At 35.0% G+C, this 18,333-nt stretch overlaps 1 long non-coding RNA gene across 1 annotated transcript; it reads left to right on the forward strand.

The window, feature by feature from the left end:
* Positions 1 to 7,715: 7,715 nt before the first annotated feature.
* On the forward strand, positions 7,716 to 17,533 carry LOC135153263 (uncharacterized). The gene is made up of 2 exons (XR_010292728.1): positions 7,716 to 8,178; positions 17,409 to 17,533. It is a non-coding gene; the product is annotated as an uncharacterized LOC135153263 (long non-coding RNA).
* The last annotated feature ends 800 nt before the right edge of the window (positions 17,534 to 18,333 follow it).

An 18,333-nucleotide genomic window follows, 5' to 3' on the forward strand; every position in this document is an offset into this window, starting at 1 on the left:
TGAGTGTTTTATGAGCTTATGAGAATAATTGACAAAAAAAAAGTTCAATCATGCTTTAAGGAAAGAATGTTTTCCAAGAGAACATTTAAAGCGGTGAGAAATATTCAAATCCAATCTTGAAAGGATATGTGTCACACATTGTTATCAGATGAAAGCAATGAAAGCTCAATGAATACTGCAATAAAAATTTGCAAAATGTAATGAGGCAAGCGTTAATTCCATTCATGGAAATGTAATTCATCCTTATACCGGTATAGCTTATTTTCTTTCCAAAGTCAATTGTTTTTTATCAATACAGGTGCATTTTCATCTTCTCGCTACATTTCTTTTACAAAAAGTATTTTGGTATCCATTATTACCAGAAATCTAGTAAGAATACAGTGTAACAGTAATAATACATTTTTAGTACTATGATTTTATTTTCCTCTTTTTTTTTTTTTTATCCCCATGGCATTTACATTTTGGAAAGATTTTATAACAGGAAAGATTGTATAGTCAGGATGAGGAACACACTTGCATATGCAACTGTTATACAACTTACAGCCTTTACTTTTGGTTACCCCCCCCCCCCCCCGCCAAAGTGGGTTTCACTGGATTAATTTACAGATTATACATCAAAGTAAAATGTATTTCTGTCTTATTTAAATCCCATTCTCAAGCATGAAATGGGCTGAACTATCAAGATATAATCTTTTCTAGCTCTGTAATACCCAAGTCTCAATTACTTTCTAATTATTAAAGTAAATGCTCAAATGCCCTATTTTTTAAATAAAAAGTCAAACATTAGCAGAAAAGGTCACTGATACCAAATTGATTTCTAACAGCTCTGAAAAATGCTAAATTTGAATTTCAATGCTGATGACACATCCAAAACTGTGTTTCTAAAGTATGAAAAAAGAAATAAGATGAAATATTATTGTGCAATATTAATATTACATATTACTCACACGATAAAAGATTACTTGTTCTCCTTTCTTACCCTCTCTACTTTTTCCCTTAAATTTCCTTCATTTTTTGTCTCACCTGCATAGCAGAGTGAGACTATAGGCGCCGCTTTTCCGACGGCGGCGGCGGCGGCGACGGCGGGGGCGGCGTCAACACCAAATCTTAACCTGAGGTTAAGTTTTTGAAATGACAGCATAACTTAGAAAGTATATGGACCTAGTTGATGAAACTTGGCCATAAGGTTAATCAAGTATTACTGAACATCCTGCCTGAGTTTCATGTCACATGACCAAGGTCAAAGGTCATTTAGGGTCAATGAACTTAGACCATGTTGGGGGAATCAACATCAAAATCTTAACCTAAGGTTAAGTTTTTGAAATGTCATCATAAATTAGAAAATATATGGACCTAGTTCATGAAACTTATACATAAGGTTAATCAAGTATCACTGAACATCCTGCATGAGTTTCACGACACATGACCAAGGTCAAAGGTCATTTAGGGTCAATGAACTTTGGCCGAATTGGGGGTATCTGTTGAATTACCATCATAACTTTGAAAGTTTATGGATCTGATTCATGAAACTTGGACATAATAGTAATCAAGTATTACTGAACATCCTGTGCAAGTTTCAGGTCACATGATCAAGGTCAAAGGTCATTTAGGGTCAATGAACTTTGGCCAAATTGGGGTATTTGTTGAATTACAGCCATAAATTTGAAAGTGTGTTGGTCTAGTTCATAAAACTTGGACATAAGAGTAATCAAGTATCACTGAACATCCTGTGCGAGTTTCAGGTCACATGATCAAGGTCAAAGGTCATGTAAGGTCAAAGAACTTTGGCCACGTTGGGGGTATTTGTTGAATTGCCATCATATCTCTATAAGTGTATTGGTCTAATTCATAAAACGTGGAAATACGAGTAACCAAGTATCACTGAACATCTTGTGCGAGTTATAGTAGTTTTCAAAATCAGCACTGCTGCTATATTGAATCGCGTGATGCAGGTGAGACGGCCAGAGGCATTCCACTTGTTCTTCTGCTATCTTTCTTTTCTTTCTTTCTCCCTTTGTCTCTTTCTCTTTCTTTTCCTTTCCTTTCCTTCTTCATCTATACAGTGCGTCCCACAAAAAACGTAACCGAGATTTATAGATGATTTGTCATGCCTTCATCGCAAATACAATAGACAAATGACCTATCATTGTAAAGCTTAGGGTCTCCTCTTTCATTTGAAATACATGTAACTTAGATTATTCCTCATTCAAGCATGAGTGAGCAAAACTTGGTGGGCGCTATATGAGTTTCAAAACGTAAATCACATTTTTTAAAAGTTCAATATCTGCTCTTTAATTTGATACCTCATTTACAGATAATGGTCAAGAAATAACAAAATTCTGTTTATTTGAATAAAGGCTTGAATTCCAATAATTTCATAAAGTGAAGAGGTTTTACAGGATAGTCTTTAGACTTACTCAACACTCTGTTTTGTTGACGATCAGCCATGCAGAAAGTCTTTTGTTAACTGTGCGATAGCTTTGGTGGGAAACCGGCGAAAAAACGTATGTTTCATGAAATTACGGAAATACAAGCATTGTTTCGAAGAAACATAACTTTTTAATTTCTTGACCATTTTCTGCGATTTAGCTATCAAATTAAAGAGCAGATATTGAACTTTTTTGGCATGTGATTTTCTTTTTGAAATTTTTATACCCCCGCCAAATGGCTTTTAGCTATCCTTTCTTCAAATTGTTTTTACTCACTCATGCATGAATGAAAAATCTTGTATGTTGTACCAGCTAAAAGAAGACATTCTATAAGCTTTACAATGATAGGTCATTGGTATATTGTATTTGTGATTAAGTTATGATAAATCATCGCTTAACCTCGCTTTCGTTTTTTGTGGGACACACTGTATATTGTCATGTATTATTTCTATGAATCTGTATTCTGTATACACTACATTTTGTTTGCCCTGCCATTAGCATTTAGTTTTACACTTTTCCTGCCAGGGACCTGGGCTTTAATTATATTGTTTCAATTTAAAGTGGCAAATAAAGATGAATTATACACTTTAGTTCACATTGCTATTGCTTTAGCAAAGCTTTAGACATATACCTTAAGGTCAGTTTTCCTCTTGCTTGCATTTCCTTGAGAAGAAAATAGTTGTTTGTGTGCAGCAAAATACAAGGTAATGAACTTTTATTTCCCCCTTTTGTTTCCTTGTCCCCTTGGTATTTACATTCTGATGAGACTTAAGAGCAGGAAAGATTGTATAGTTTCGATGAGGAACACTTTCATACCTGATTCTCACATTTTATGTTGCAAAATTTTAATTTTATAATACCCTGGGAAAAAAATAACACAATATCTCACAGGTATACATGGACACCAAAGTTTCTAATGAATAAATCGTCGGCGGTCATCCGAACCGTCGTATCACACATACGATGGTGCAAACCCATTTCAGAGAAAATCGACTTCAAAGTTTCCCATAATTTTCACACTTAGTTCCCCAGCCTTACAACATATTCATTGCGAGAAAAATACATGGTTGAAAGACCAAGATAATTGCTTGACAATGATATTGTTATTTTTACACAAAACTAAGGATTATAGAAAATATCGCAAAAGAGCTCTGTGCTTGTAATTTCGGTTTGAGCGGTTTAGATTTCCCCTGTACAAAAACGCCATAGGGAATACAACAACCCTGACCGTGATTTCAATGCACGCGGTCAGTCAAAACGTATCGCTTTTCACGTGCAAAGTCAATGCAGTGCAGATGGTCGATACGACAGTATCGCTCTGCTACAATACACGTTTCCAATGGAATTTGTGCATTTTATCAAAAATTTGTATGGCATCGCCGTGAAAATTATCTCATATCTCAGAAAAGAAATTAAATTGCTGTCTAAAAATTTAGTTATGAATAGAGTAGGACTTGAAGTTTCATTTTCTACAAAAACCTCAAAATTGATTTAAAAAAAAAAAAAACCAAAATTGACTGATATGACGGTTCGGATGACCGCCGACGAAATGACTGAACTTGTATTTTTTTGTTACCATGATAGTCTCTTCAATGTACAAAATACAAGAGAGCCCTGGGGCGGTATTCTGAGGTCATTTTATCTTTAGAATATTTTATTTATCTCTTCAAATGAAATTCCTATTCTGAGATAACATTTTATCTCTCAGAGAAAATTTTTAATTTCGTCTCGCGTATCTATAGATGATACGCAACAGAGCAGTGCCTGTGTAAACTTACCAATCGAGTATTTTACCATTGCAATGCGAATGATGTGCTTGCGCCCATGTTACTTTGAAAAAAAGACCTAAAAGAGGGTAGGGGCTGTTTTATCTCCGTGACGTTGATTCCATCAATATTTCTAGGTGAATTAATTCCAAATGTTGACATGAAAATAAAGAAAAATTATATTTTTATTGAGAATAACACCTTAACGTTATTCCTGTACAATCAGGAATTATTTCATAAGACTTTTCTTGACTAATATCGTCTTTGAAATGATGCTCGAAAAGATGCGATATAGACTTCGAAAAAAGATGAGAGTATTGTCATTTTTCAAAGAAATCTCTGTAAAGACGTGCAAGAGTATTTAAAGTCAATGATTGACGCAATCTCACTCCTTTGCCACACCTCCTGGCGGAATGGATTTTCATTGGTTGAGTGATATGAGAGAGCTATAAAAGCGCGTTTCTCATTTGATATTGATTAAAAAATAGGTGTGTCTTACAGAGATAAAATGAAGATAATATTGTTCTCAGAATACTAATTCGGAGAGATTTTAAGGGTATTTTATCTCATTGATTTTAATGGAGTTAAAATATTTTATTTTATATGAGATAAAATGGATCTCAGAATACCACCACTGGGCAGTTAAAATAAAATCAGAGAACAATTTACTAAAAAAAAGAAAAAAAAATCCTTAAAAATGTCCTATTGTATGATAATGAATGAATTGTTTCATTTAAAAAAATGCATTTAATTTTTATTTTATTTCTCCAGATCCCATAGGCCCGCAACCTTGGTGATGTTTATTTCCTTCATTCTTTTGACTTCACATGCATTGTGTGGCATACTTTTCGTCATCACATTATGTAAGTAAATGGTGCCATAGATGATGAGGGATTCCTAAGCCTGTTTTTACTCCCATTCTGTGCCAGATGCGTGCTACTAAGCACTGGTGTTGTCTGCATTGAGAGAAGGGAATCAAGTTTAAACCCATGATGGGAGTATGATTACAAGTTCTGAATTGTGCATTGGCTTTATTTCTTGGAAGGAGTCTTTGAGGGGTGAATGACCGCAGTTGAAGTATCAAGGTTTGAGAAATCCATTGACATTTCAACATTGTTTACAAAGTGATATCTATCATTGCGAAGTACAGTAGCTAGCAAGGAGGATATACTGGAACGACTTTGGTATGGTAAGTATTCAAAGTACATGTAGCATAAGTAGCGTATGATCAGATAATTCTGAATTTAATTATTTTCTTTCTCATACTGTATGTATTCTTTTTCAATAATTTGCTTTGCAATATTCTTATCATTTTTTATTACATTAAATGATACTTGGCTTGCAAATTTCTTTAAATTGCTGCTTTGTCTGAATTTCAACCTGTTGAGACAATGTAACAAATGATTCAACTGTAGATGAAGCCCTTGTAGTTTGAAAGGTCGAACACCTTCTTGAGATTATCATTGGACCCATTATTAAGGCAGGCTCCTCCAACTCCTTAACTTAAACAAGATTGCACATTCTAATTTGACCTCCAACATGGAATTATTTATTAGATCATGTTAGTCTATACAGTGACGTCATCGTTAAAGTGCCTAGTCATTCCACTGGAACACTGGTTTGGAGCCTTGTCATAAAATAAGTGCTATATCGAGGATGCAAGTACAGACAAAATCGCGTATTCTTTTTTTCATAAAAATATTGTGCTTTATGGAAAATACATTCCGTCATATTAAATTTGCAGCAAGAATGCAGGCCAGAGAAATAGTATTTGATATGCACAGGTGATTGATCAGCTCTGCATTCATGACACATATCCACAATGGATATAACATTTGCACACTGGATGGGTGCAAAGTACTATGGATTCTCGACCATCCTTTAACATCAACAAATGTAGAAATAGATTGCACCTGAAATTTCAAGAGAAAGATGCTACAATTGCTAGCTTGGTAGATTGGTGCTTTGTCCCAGATGGATCTATTATATGTCACTGTAACTTGGGGTGAAGTAGATTTGTGTGGAATTAATTTTTTTAGAAATATCAGTTGATAGAGCATCCATCTCACAACACAACCGGGAGGTCATGAGTTCAAGCCCCAGCCGTGTCAGGCCAAAAAAATTGGAGTTGCTGCTAACCTGTTTGGCATTCAATGATTTAAGGGATAGAGGGAGTATTTGTATTTCAGATTTCTATATCAAACAATAAAATATGGATTTTCATTTTCAAATGTGAGAGAGACTGGGAATTGATGTACAATTTTTTTTGGAAACACCTCCCGGAATTCAACAATATGAATACAGTTGTCTTTAGATTCAGGTCAAACTTAACTTTTGGTTCATGACAACAAAATGTGCATTGATCACAATGATTTTTACGTTAAAACACAAAGTAAATGTGTATTCTTTTTCATGAAGTGTCAGATCTACATGTACCATCATTGGATAGCAGAAATCTCCAACTTTAAAAAATAAAAATCACGTAAATTTTCCAAGTATTTTTTTCTTCAAATATCACTTATTACATTATTAGGAAATTTTAGGGTCCTACATGTAAGCTCTGTGCGATTAATGATATCGGTCAAAGATGTCCAAACAAATTAAATATATGTATCCGAAAATTTGGAAGATTATGTCTCCTCACAGCGTTTTCTTTTGTTTCTACATTATGACGCCGATGCAGAACTCTTTGATTTATATATAAAATGACATCACTTCTTCTCCATTCTTCTCCATTCTTGTACTATATAAGTTGATTAAATAGTCAAACATGTAAAGAGAAATGAACAGAATACAATAAAATGGGAGTGGATGGATTTTACAACTTTATAGGATAACATGTTCATCTTCTGTAGATATGGACATGTTTCTAATGTTAATATCTTGATGTTTTAATTGATTTACTCTTTTATTTGAAAAGGGAAAAAGCAGTACATGTGAATTAAATAGAGAAAATATAGATAAAGAGAAAAAGAGGGAAAGAGGAAGGAGGAGGGGATGGGGGAGGAAGGAGGATGGAAGGAAAAGAGACATATAGGACAGCTTTCTTATGCTGTTTTTCCCACTACCTGGAATTTATTCACGATTACTTTTTTTAATTCATAAGCATCCAAATAGAGATATTAAGTCAGACTGACATACAAACAACTTGTATCTTGTGTCATAGTATCCACACAACGAAATCTCGCCTTGTTCCATTAAGCGTAGTAGACAACATCTTATGTGAGAGTGCATCTCGGCTTGCACACATCCAGTAGACACAGACTTTCATCATGAGATGTTAACTCACCTCCTTCACAATAATAACACTACACTGCTGACACAACTGACAACAAAGGCACTGGTACCCAATACACAAACACAAGCATCTCCAGCTTGCCACTGCTCCCTCACTCACTTTACTCCTCCACACGCGCACACACACACACACAATTCCACACACACATATCATACACACAACTCTACATCACACATACTTCAATAGAAAAACCTTCCAAGTCCCGATTTCATGCACACCCCCACACAGTCAATGCATAGCTTATTCAGCATGTGTATTTCTAGATTCTGGTGTGTATCTCCATCCACCTTGCATTTTCTGATGGTTTTTGCCGCTCTATCTCTCTCCCTCATTCTCTCCTTCTCTTGATCCTTCTCGTCATCATCTCCCACTGGTGGTGAGCGTACCGTGGTACGTAGAAATCGGTAACGACCTCCTCATGGCTCGTGCCATATGCCCCGGCTGTTGATGGAGGTATCGCGTTGATTGTTTGGCTCTAACTACGTCGTCTGGGGTCGTTTGTTGGCAGTTCTCATTCTTAGATATCTTAAATCATTACAGACTTGAGAAAGGTTGAGTTTTGTAATATAGTTGGTCTCTCTCATTCCTATTCATAGTGGATGTTGCATTGGATTTATACATTCATTTATGTAATATTGTTTGGATTGTACACTGTGATGAAGTAGCATTGTCCTTCAACTGGCAAGTATGTTATCGCTTTAATTCATACTCATTGTATACTTTACTTATAGAGATCAAGAAATGACTTTTTGATAAAGAATATGCAGCTTAAACCTCTATTTTTTCAATGTAAAAATTGAGTATCATTATTGGTATTCCAAATTCTTTAATTCAGCACAACTAATTTCCAGTTGCTTTCTTTAAGTCAGTGTTTGACATCTTCAGTTATATCCTTGCACGATTGTACATGTACATGTACCTCTTTTTTAGACAATGTGTGAGTACATTAACTAGTTTGTGTTTCCATGGGTTTGATGTTAAAAAGATTTAGAGGAAGAGAGAATGATGTAGACCAAGTCAGACTCAGACTTAAATGTTATGATTTTAGATTATGCAAAGAGAGTGTTACTTGTTAATAACATGTAGTTTTGAGAAGATTCAAAGAAGAAAGAAGGAAATGGTATAAATATTGTCAAGAAAATAGAAGGATGAAACAAAAAATAAAATTGAATGGCAGATAAGGTGTGTATTTGTTGCATTAAATGACTACAGACAATTAAATGACTACAGCATACTTAGATTTTGGGAGAAAGAAAAAGAAACAGATTATTGGGTTAATCAAAGAAGAAACCGATAGCATATTTATACATGTATATGTCGTTTCCTGTACAGGTAAGTCTATTGTTTCATTAAAAGTATTGCATACATGTACCATATACAAATTGTTTAAATGTTAAGTTGTGAATATTGAATATTTTTATGTTGGAGGGCTTAGTTAGAAGAAACAAAATACATACTACTAGAGAATTCAAAGTTTGGATAGGGAGAGAGAGATAAAAAGAGATAGAGTGAGAGAGCGGGAGAGAAAGTAAGGGGGATAGGAAACAAATTTTAGAAGAATTACGATAGAAGTCTTCAAGTCATTGGCGATTGCCTTTGAAGAAAGAAATTGAAAGATACCCATGAGTATGAGAATTTTCTCAAGTCTACACTGACCATATTGTCAGTTTTGTGTGTCTAATTAAGGTAATTAAAGCATTGATGCATACTGGCTCCGTCTGCTATTGACTTGAGATGCCAATTAAATAGATGGAAGTAATTATTATTGACTTAAGGTCATTCCCTTCCTTGGCCTTCACTCTGGTTAATAAGTGCAACTTCTATTTAGGGTACATGTAAATATAATCTTATAATTGTCTTGATATACTGGCATGTAGTAAGGATTGCTCATTTTAGTTTTGGTAAAAATTCTAAAAGTGTTATGGTGATAATGGAATGAAAAAGAAATTTGTCTTAGTAGATTTTTTTGTGAGGGAAGTTACAATTTTACATGAAGATATATTTTGATTTTTTTTTTAGGGGTATATTTATGGAAAGGATGACCATTTCAGGAATTTTATGTTTGTAGCTTTAATGATGCATTTATTAAATTTGAAATAAGTGTTCTAAGGGCTTTTTAAAAGAACATAGTAACATTACCAAGATACGATGCTAGTAGGGCGTTGATTAGGGAGGAAGCCGAGGCATTCGCCCCAGCAAAAAAAAATAGGGGGGGGTGGGCAAGCATAGCATTTTATGCCCCAATAGTTCTAGAAGTACATAAATGACATAAATTGTCAAACAAAAAATATGAATCTGCCATTTGTATCTCTGCCATTTTCGCCTTTGCCTTTAATACCTCTGCCGCGTTTACCTGCCACTTTTTTCATACGCTCCAGTGTCAACTTGGCTATTAAAATTGTTATTATTTTAATTGATTCATAATAATTCTGTATTTTATTATGAAATGCATTTGCTTGCTTTAAAGGTTATTCATATTTTATTTTGCTAAAATGAAAAGGTAATTCTTTACACATTTACTAGTAAATGAAGTTGGTTATTTGGATGTACGTCAGTGATTTTTCGAACCGGCCATAACCTCGTCTGGTCTTCAAAACATGATTTTGAGATAATTGCATTCAAAGTTTGGATGTTTTTATGAGTCTCATATCCTCACTCTTTCAAAGAAACCAGAGCAATTTTTTATGCCAATTTTTTTACAATTTACATCAATTTTATTTACAAATTGGAATTAATTCTTTCAGTATTTGAAATGAAGGGCTGTAAGGCATTTCAGAAACTGTTTATTTTTTACAGAAAAGAGGGGGTTTAGGCCATGTTGCAAAACCACACATATCATGCACGTAGTTTTTAGTAAGAAAATAACTCAGTGCACATACAGTACAGGTGTACATGCGCAACATCTACATGTACAATGTAGGTCAGGTTTTTTACTCCTGTGCGCCATTCAGGAGGCAATGGTTCAGGAGGCAATGGTTCAGGAGGCAATGGTTCAGGACGCTTTGCAAAATCAGAGGAGGAGGATACTGGTTTGTTTGAAATTTCAATCTGCCCAATTCTAATCAATTCAATTCAATTTATTTGAAGATGGTACAGTATAGAATGTACAAAGGTTAAAAACAGTACCTCCAGAAGCTTACGCTTGTCGAGCAAGGTGCTCCCTTACAGAAAACAGCAACAAGGAAAGATTTTAACATAGCATCAATAGATTAATGTCAAAGACACATAGGAAATTTTATCATATTGATGAAAATTATGTGCAATCAAAGAAATTCATACAATGATACTGTATCATATAATATGTATTTATTAAAACAAAATCTGCTATTCTGATTGAAATTGAAAAGAAATAGGAATATATTTCAAGATGAAGGTACATGTAAGTACGACAGATGGGGCATAAGGGGAGCATCCATGGGGTTTCTTATAAAGCCAGAAATTTGTGAAAATTTATTGCTCTTGGTTGATTGATTTATTTTATTTGGCAAGTCACCATTAAACATATATACAACAGCATTAAAAACAATAGGCTTGCACAGGATGACCAACAAAAGTTTGAAAACTCATTTCCAGTGGGGTCCTCAACATGTATAGAATTACGATAATAAAATGGTAAAATTGTACTATTCTTATTCTGTAAATAATACTTGAGAGTGGAAAGCAGAGTTGAAGTAGCAAATTGAACCTGAAATCATACGTAATGACATGCATATGCAGTACTTGTATTGGTGAGGGCATCCAACTTTTTATGTGTGGAGCATTGCATAAAAATGACATTTACCTTTTCTCTCATTTGACATGACCATCTCCTCCAAAATATGATCTCTCATAAATGCAGTCATAGGCAGATATATGTATTTGCATTCCCCTCATTGCTCACATTTCTATGTGCATGTAGTTTGCATTTCTTGCTTGGTATGCGTGTGGTATGTTGTCATAGTGAGTTTGTTATTCACAGGTTTCATTTGCCCAGTCTTTTAAATCAGTCTAGTCAGCAAATAGATGGGTATTTTGGGTACATCAAGGGGGTGCACTATCAGATTAGGGTTATAAACTCAGAGCATGTTAACTAGACCATTTCATGTCACTGGTTGCTCTCATAATGTGTATTATAAAGAAATTCTAGTGTGTGTGTGTGGGGAGGGGCTGGGGTAGGGGGATTAGCCTCTGAGTCTGAAATCTACAAAATAGCTCCTGTAAATGACAAAACACTCCCATATATGTAAGTATTGTGTTCAATACAATGTTCAGTTGATTTAGAATGAACAGAAAACCATTTTCCCTGTAAATATAATTTTGGGTTTTGACCCCCTATCAAAGGCTGAAAGCAAGTCACACACTGTTATGAGCTATTATATGAAAACCAGCAAAAGTACAATAATTTGATAAGTACTCCTAATTGAAAATATTTTGAAGAAAATGGTGTACAAAAAGTCAAACACCTCTTATTTTAACACTATTTGTTGATTTGTTTTGCCTTTGAATTAAGCTATTGAATTGTATGCCCCCCCCTCAAAATATTTGCATGCATTGCGAATGATGTGTTCATTGAACAGCGATGGTCAATTCTGTTTATTTGTACCGGTAATCATTGTTTGATACACCCCTGAAGAGAATGATGGTGAAAGTTAACAATGGTGTGAATGGTATGCTTAGTGCTATGCCAGGCAATCTTCAGTGAGACAATCAAATGTCAGGGAGATGTTTTCCTGGTCACCTGTTGGCTTGGTGTCTTGGGGCGGTATAGAGATTGGTTTGGGTTAATTCATGTGATAGGTACATGTTACTGATTATGAAAGAGGGCAGAAGGCATTTGGAGAATTGGAAGATAAATATACATGTATATAATTTGTTACAAATTTAGATGTATGTTTATTTTTATGTGAAAAAAAGGTTTAAAAATGGACCTAAAATTGCCAAAGAGAGAAAGGAAGGAGAAGGGAGAAGGAGAAAAATATGGATAAGAATGAGAAGCATGAGGGGGTAAATGAGACGAGTAGAGAAGGAGAAGAGCAAAGGGGAAGAAAAAGATTGAAAATGATGAGAAAAGATAAACTATAAATGGAGGAGGTGATAAAGGAGGAGAACATAATATGGACACCTGTCTGGTAGTATCAGTATTGAAATATAAATAGTGTAATTAGTGCTAAATAACTTCTTATTTTGAAGCCATATAAAAATATTCTTTTAAATTACATTTTAAAATGAGAAATTAACAGATCTGGGGAGCAGTAGATAAATGAGCTTAGTACATTGATCTATGGATAGATGGATGCATTATTGAATATATGGGAGAGGGAGAGAGAGGGGAATAAGAAAGAGAGAGAGAGAGAGATGAAGACAAATAGAGGGTTGGGGAGATTAAGGAAAATATTTCACCTTCCATTCTAATATGGTTTGAAGAAGTAGATATGTTATGGTATAAACAAGACAAAAACAGCCTTTTCTCTCCAGAATGAATTGACATGTGAAAACCCTATGCCGAGATAGTAATCTGCTCCAATATCTAGGCAATCCTTGTAGGGTTAGGGTGATTTGCATAGATGCGTGGGTGGATGGTGTCACATGATCACATCAGAGGTAGCATCCCTTGATGTGTGTCGGTACTGCATGCACTATATCTCTATCTCCTCACTATCACATGTACATGTAGTGATATGCTAGATGAAAACATATGCCTTTTTCTGGCTCTACTTCCATTGATGGAATGAAAATTAAATGTTTATCAAAGAAATGCTACTTAAACGTTGTTTTTCATAAAAGAATCAGGAAACATTGACATGACTTTGGTGTGTTGTAAAGGGGAAATCAAAGAAAGGGAATCCTCCAAATTATATTCCTTTTAACATTCAATGCAGTCAAAATTTAAACATCGACTAGATCAGTTACCTAACCAGAATATCTAAACAATAGCAGTTAGGATCTACATGTAGTATTTTTAAATAGGCCTGGAAGGGTTGCAAAGTTAAGAGCATATTTGAAAGGAGAGGGGTACTGACAATTTTTCAGATGGGTAAGCCTTATACCCGCTTGGATTGCCATTGAATTGGGCGCTTACACACTTCAAAGACTATTTTACTACAGGGTTCCTGTATGTTTGTACCTTAAGTTTGTATTTAGGCATGTGAATGGAAGTGGTTGTCTTGTTCAAATACATATGTAGCATACATAAGATGCACATGTTTCATCTAAAACTACAAATAAATCTGTATCAACATTCATGCCGTGTGTAGTTATGTCTTTTATTATTTCATCCCATTTTCTTTAGAGTATCAATCAGATTTTACTGATATATCGTAATGCATTTCACTCCAATTGTCAAAGCAGAAATGATCTTCTTATGAAGAGATTTTATAAGCAGCTGCAAGTTTTTTTTCTTCAAGAGCTGTCTGATTTATTGCCTGAGTAAAATTTACTGGTAGGAATAGCAAGACAGAAAGATTAATTGATGAGATGTTATTCAAAAGAAGGCACTCATGCATACAGACATGTAATCAGTGAGTTTGTATTCAACAGAATCTCATGTGATTGAGGTCAGATATTACTGTGCTTTAACTGTGCATACTAAAGAATGTGTAATTTCAAAGGCCTTTATCAACATAATTTACGTCTTACATGTCTTACATGTCGTCTTGAGAGTGGCGAAATTATTATTGTTTTTAAGTACATTACTAACTTTGACAGACTGCCTGAGAATTGACAGTATATGTTAGACTAAGAGTATTTTTCTCCAGCCACTACAAGCTACTGTAATTCATCATATACTGCACATACAATCTTCATTGGAAAAGTAAAAAAGGTTAATCTCATTACCTCTCAAATTGGCAATAAATCTGCTGTAGTGCACTTAAAAATTGAACATTTGTGGTAGGTAGTGGGATGAAGCAAGGATATACATAGCGTTTTAGTCAGCGCTGGGAGCTGATTGCCCCATCCAGGGGCCAGCTCTATGTGTGTGTGTCAATGACCTGTTAAAGCCAGGAGTGAAGCAGTGTCAGGATAGATAATGGCCGACCCGCTCGTATCGTTGCGGCATCAGTTCTCCACCACTCCACGTCCGTGTGCTCCCTCAGGTCGATAACTTTGGACATGTTCCATTTACAGTAATGGTATACTGCATGTATATCCTGGGCATTTCTTATTTGCCCATTTGCATTTAAAGTTTCTTACTTGTTCATATAAATATTTAAAAAAAAGACTTCTACTGGCTTAGTACAGTTAAAGTACATGTACATTCAATATTGTGCAATATGCAGTTTCCCAGAGATGATGGTACAATTCTCATTCATCTCCTGTATATAATTTATATTGTACATATTACATTACATGTAAAGGATCCCATTAATTTTGAGCACTCTTGCGTGTCAGCAGTACATGTACCTCACGACTGTTCAATTTGTGTAAAAATTTGCTTTTCATAAAGGACTTGACTGTGAAGTTGTTAGGATACACATTTAGAGCTGTAGGGATTGCTTTGAACACTTTCCAGCATTTGTCAACATATGGATGGCAAGCCATTTCAATAATTTATCATACATGTGGTGTTTATTAACAATCTGATTCTTCGTATCAAGATTTGGTATTTGATTACAAAGCAGACTTTCTTGATATCACAAAGAAGAATTTAAGCATAGAGCTATAGCTCTATGATTTAAGGATGAAATGGCATTCCATATTATGAGACATGTGGTGAAACGGTCTCTTTCGTACATTAGGTTTGGTACAGTGTATTGTTGATAGTACTGAGATGTAAGATTAGTGTAGAAAAACCTACGTGTTCTTAATTAGGCACATCCAAGGTAGATATTAACATAGTGAAAGTATATATGAAACATGTATCAGAGCCAGTGGCCACAATATGTGTTTGCTATGTTGCACTGTACAATAGAAGTTCATAACTTGTTATTGAAAACAATCTTTGTGATAAAGACCCCCAAAAATGTATCATATCTACAATTTATATGGATGTTTAATGAACTGTACAATCTTAATTGCTTAAACAGAATGAAGAGAATTCCCCACATTAAAAGCTTTGAAATGGTTCAGTAAAATTGTCAGGTAACCTTCAGTTGTGAGTTTATTTTCTCAAGGATGAGGTTTATGCCATTCATATCTACTGTAGATGTTGATGTACTGAATAATGTAAGGGAACTTCAAGTTGTTACAAAGGTGGAATCTATCAGTGATTAACAAATATTCATGTTATTTGGGAGAACATATTTTTGAATAGAGGTTCACTGGATAGGATTGCTCTCTAGATGCCCTAAGATTCAAGCTATGATAACATATTGTGCATTATTGTTGAGTACTGGGGAATTTCCGATATAGATGCTATGTACTACCTTAACGAGTAAACTTGTACTCTTCACATGTGTACACTCCAAAAACAAATAAATACAAATAACTTGATGAAAGTGTTTTAGTGCCTGTATGACTATGTTTTAAATGTCAAATCTAAAGATAGAACACAGTCATTCTGACTAGGAAATGGCGAGAATTGTGATTCTATTGTACCCAGCATACATGTACTAGTCATTGTACATTGTAAGTAATAGATTTTCCCATTAATATTCACAAGATAGGCCAAAGTGACTATGGATAAGTCCCCTTCACCTCTGGATGGCTGTCCCCCTTGCCTGCTTGCCCACTGAGTGTGATATTTATTTTTGCAGACTAAATAATCTGACCCTAAACATCTTTCATGCCCTGGAACATCGCTGCTCCCATGACGTCAGATGTCATTCTCCGCCTGTTCTAACTGATTGACTGCCACCATTAAAAAGGGGTTGCCAATTTGACCGTTGAATTGGTGACGGCATGCGATACTGATCCCTCCTTGTTTTGTGTGTTTGTGTTATGGCGTGTGACGTCATACTCCAGGCTGACAGCGACTGTGATTGACTGGCTTAGATAAAAGGCTGCCAATTTAACATCAAACATTTGTCTTGAAGAGGGGACTGTTTGTGACTTATGACAATTTTGCATCCTTTGCTCTATTTGCCCCATCCATTCTGAATGCAGCTCAAATAAATATTTTAGGATATTTATTCTAGTGTATTCATAAAACAGGTTCAAGAATGTAGCCAATGGTGAGTGTTATTCAAGGCACATGTTCATGCTTTAGTTCTACTCAGCTCAAGAAATGGCTATGGCAAGGATTTTTATGGACTTTCTTTAGGTTGCATACTAGATATCATGATAGATAGAAAGCAGATCATGTGATCTCTTCTTCTGTGCGATCCTACAAGAGTTGGAGGGATTTGAACAAACTTTCCACTACATGTACATATCATTCATTTTGCTGACCCGTTTGATATTAACAATTAATGCTCATTTTAAAACTTGTGATGTCAGCAGTGATGCAGGTATCACAGGTATTCACAAATAATGCAAAAGGGCTCTCCACATATTGTAAATACACTCGAGTGCTCTGCATCGCCATAACACTTTAAAATGTGCATTATTTGTATAATATTGAGGATGTTATTTGTCAAAATTATGAAGGGTGTTATTCTTATAAACTAAAATTATACCTTGATGTAAGATGTTAGATGTAGATATAAAGTTTGGGAAATATAATCTGTTTTGATCACAGTTGGGTGTGGCATCTTTTCTTTGAAATTAGTTTGAATGAATAAGCAAGGGTGTGACTAAAAACTGACAATAAGTACAAAGTCTTACATCTCAATCTTAATCTTCATGATATCTCCAGAATATATCCATTTCTATATAAATTTAGAAATTTCCTAAAAATATTTATTACTGGTTTACATATTACTCTTTACTGAGCACTCCTTGTAATCAACCTATCACTTCCTGTTTCTTAATATGTCATGTTATATAAAACTTGATTTTAGATAAAAAGAAACAATATATGTTGAGTTTTCACCAGTCTTGACTTTACTCTGTCCACAGAAATGCTATTGATCTGATGTAGGAGGAAGAGGAGAGAAGGGATCACCATGCTGATCAAGGAGTATCGAATCCCTCTACCATTGAGTGTAGAAGAGTATAGGATTGCTCAGCTCTATATGATACAGGTAAGATGCAAGTTTATATCATACTGAGTGGTAGCCATGGTTTTGTTAAACCTGGGTTAAGTAAGACCACACTTTTATGGAGTGCCATTTGTCAACTTATTCACCAATTCACAATGATTCCTATCCTGCTGCAAAAAGTTGTCAAAACATTAATTTGGTTGTGAAATTGGAAGAACAGGAAAATACAAAAATATTGTGAATTCTAATTGATTATACATTATAATTGCCACAAATTTGGAAGAAATATTATGATGCCCAGCATTCCATAGAAGTTGTTTAAAATTCTAGTTTAGACTAGGGTTAAACCTATGTTTACTTATCAAACCACCAAGTTTATGTTGTCATTTTTAAGATGATAAAAGGATTTGCTCAATGTTTTGTCTGATGTATCCAATTTGTTTCCATGGTAATCATCAGACACCTGTGCTTTTCAGCCTATCAAAATCACTCAAATTGTCAGATTGTACCAGTTGTCAGATGAAAAGTGTTAATGAAATGCTCTCCAATGGAAAAAAATAGATTCTTCTTAGGCGTCTTGTCAAAAGTGTGTGTGCGTCTTTGCCTTTATATTCTACGGCGAACCCGCTGAGCGTGCCATTGACCATTTTTCTTTCCTACGGGTCAGTGCTCTTGCCATTCAAGACGCCAGCGTGCCCTTTTGCAGCGAAAACGGAAGCGTGCGCTTTTATCTTTTCTTTTGAAACCCCCCGGTTGGCTCTCTGAGAAGATGTTTTTGCATGAGCGCCCTCTATGTCCACGATATCGGTGTTTTAGGCAAACTATTGAACGCCCGATCTCTA

This window comes from Lytechinus pictus, chromosome 2 (assembly GCF_037042905.1).
Source record: "Lytechinus pictus isolate F3 Inbred chromosome 2, Lp3.0, whole genome shotgun sequence".
Classification (NCBI taxonomy): domain Eukaryota; kingdom Metazoa; phylum Echinodermata; class Echinoidea; order Temnopleuroida; family Toxopneustidae; genus Lytechinus; species Lytechinus pictus.